Source organism: Pseudomyrmex gracilis, unplaced genomic scaffold (genome assembly GCF_002006095.1).
Source record: "Pseudomyrmex gracilis isolate BER0280 unplaced genomic scaffold, ASM200609v1 scaffold_1610, whole genome shotgun sequence".
Lineage (NCBI taxonomy): Eukaryota > Metazoa > Arthropoda > Insecta > Hymenoptera > Formicidae > Pseudomyrmex > Pseudomyrmex gracilis.
In genome coordinates this window covers 23,651-25,908 of record NW_018022194.1, presented here as the reverse complement: position 1 = coordinate 25,908, position 2,258 = coordinate 23,651, and positions in this window count along the sequence as shown.

Genomic DNA, 2,258 nt, shown 5'->3' with positions numbered 1-2,258 from the left:
AGAGTTTGTTTATATTCGTCGACAGGTCAACGGCGTACGTCGATCTTACTCTGTCTAGCGAACACTCACTCGTTGGTCCCTTTTTAGGTCTGAGACGCAAATCTCATTTACCAAGGACGGGACCTAGCGATTTTAACGAGGAAGTGAGAATGGGTTGTACGGAGAGAAGGATAACAAAGAATAATTCTTTAGTTTGATTCCACACATTATAAAGTAGTTATATTTATGTAAAAAAAAGACAAATCGAAATCTTAGCAAATTACTAACATACAGGTGTGTTAAAACTAATACAATGACGGAGCGCATAATCGTACAAAGTAATCTATAAGCTAGGGTGCAAGTGTGAGAGAGAGGGGGAATACGAGTTGTTTAGTGCAGCCAGCCTCTTTAACCATGTTTACGCAACTTAGATCATCTTAGAAATGTATTTCCTTATGTCAATTGACAAATTCGGTTTTGTTTCATTTCTTAGGTTCCGCTAGATTTAATGATAGGAATAAATTTGGATGTATCATGATTCTAAGACTGATATTCGGAGATAAGCGGGCTTAGTTTGTTTTCGTGATTTAGGAAGAAGGTGAGAGATTATTCAGAGCGATTCAAAACCGCGGATGTCTGTCAGAAGTCATCCAGAGCGATTTAAAACCGCGGATGTCTATCAGAAGTCATCCAGAGCGATTCAAAACTGCGGATATCCTCTCTGATCAAGGAAGGAGGGGAGAGGCTATCTTAAACAGTTCAGTACCGCGGCTGCTGTGTCTAATTTGTGCGAGACTTTATCGTTTTTCTCTCTTTTTCTCAATCTCTATTTCTAGTTCGTGGGATCTCAGTGAACAATTGGTTTCTTAAAAACACTTACTACATGGTTGAGTGGCGGCGGTGTCGAGTTGGCTGCAGGCACTCGGGAATAGAGGGTTGAATACCAGTGCGGCTTCGGTGTCCCGGCTTTGGAACTCACGGCACCGAACTTTTCAAACTCTACCACGACACTCCCGACCTTTAAGATTAGCGGCTCTCAACTGATTCCGGTTCTGATAGTCCTGGCTTATATACAATTTTGAGTAAGCGAGGACTCTCTCAATCGGAAAACTCAGTCGAGCTTTGCCAATTCCTATTCGTTAGTTAGTGGTCGGGTAAACTTCGTGAGATCTCCAATCGGCGACGATCTCTCGGCTCGGTCGGCTCGTCCGATTTTCCGGAGAAGGGAAAAGGGAGAGTATTGTTTTTTTTTTATCACGCCATAGACTCTTTGCTATTTGTTTATAATAAAATTGCTCGTGGCGCCGGAGGTTTTATTTGCGCCGGCTGCTCTAAAATTTTATAAGCGGTGTTTTTCTTGACCCGGAGATATCCGGGTTTGTTTGGAAAGCTGCTCAGAGTGTTTAAATAATAAATTTTTCTTGCTCGTTATCATAAAACTTTAGGTTATTACCAGGCGCGGTTTATCTTTTCGGGCGCCGATGTGATTTCCGTTTGCTCTCCTATCGTTTGGAGTCTAAGTTTCCAAACGATAGGAGATCCGTTTGGATTCTTTATTGCTTTTTGTTATTTACTAAAAAAAGGTTTGTTATGCGTTGGCGCGTTGCAAGAAAAAGGGGCCCGTGGAGTCCCCAGGACGTAACACATAATTATATATAATTTTATGATTATATTATATTTATATTTCATAATCTTCTATCTTTTATAAAATGTTATTAGTAGGTTAAAAGCTTAGTATTAGGACTATTAATTTTAGAAACTTATTTTGTTTTTTGCTGCAGCTACATAAATTTTGTATATATATTATGTACTACCCACACAGAACAAAAACTCCATTAGATATACATTAGACGTCAAAAGTTCTATGCGATATCTAATAGATGTCTAATAGAGTTTTTGTTCTGTGTGGGCATAATATATTAATATATATGCTTTTGTACCTACACAANAAGAAATGTTTAAACGACCGAAGCGAGCTATCACGAAACCGTTGTGGTATACAATGACGTCGGATGAGGAGGTTCTTTCGAAAAAAAGAAAGGTCGCAACACCAACTAGCGCTGAAAAGNAGATCCAAGAAGATATTCAGGATATAAGAAGAAATTTCAAACAGGATCCTATCTAGGGTGCGCCATCTCAATCTGGTCGATGAAAGTATTGAATAACTTAGAGAATTTTCAACAGATTTCACAAAGTCGTATTTTTTTATTAAATTTGATTCATCACAATTTATTTTGATTAGTTTCCAAAAACCACATCGATCAAATGTCCGCCTTTAT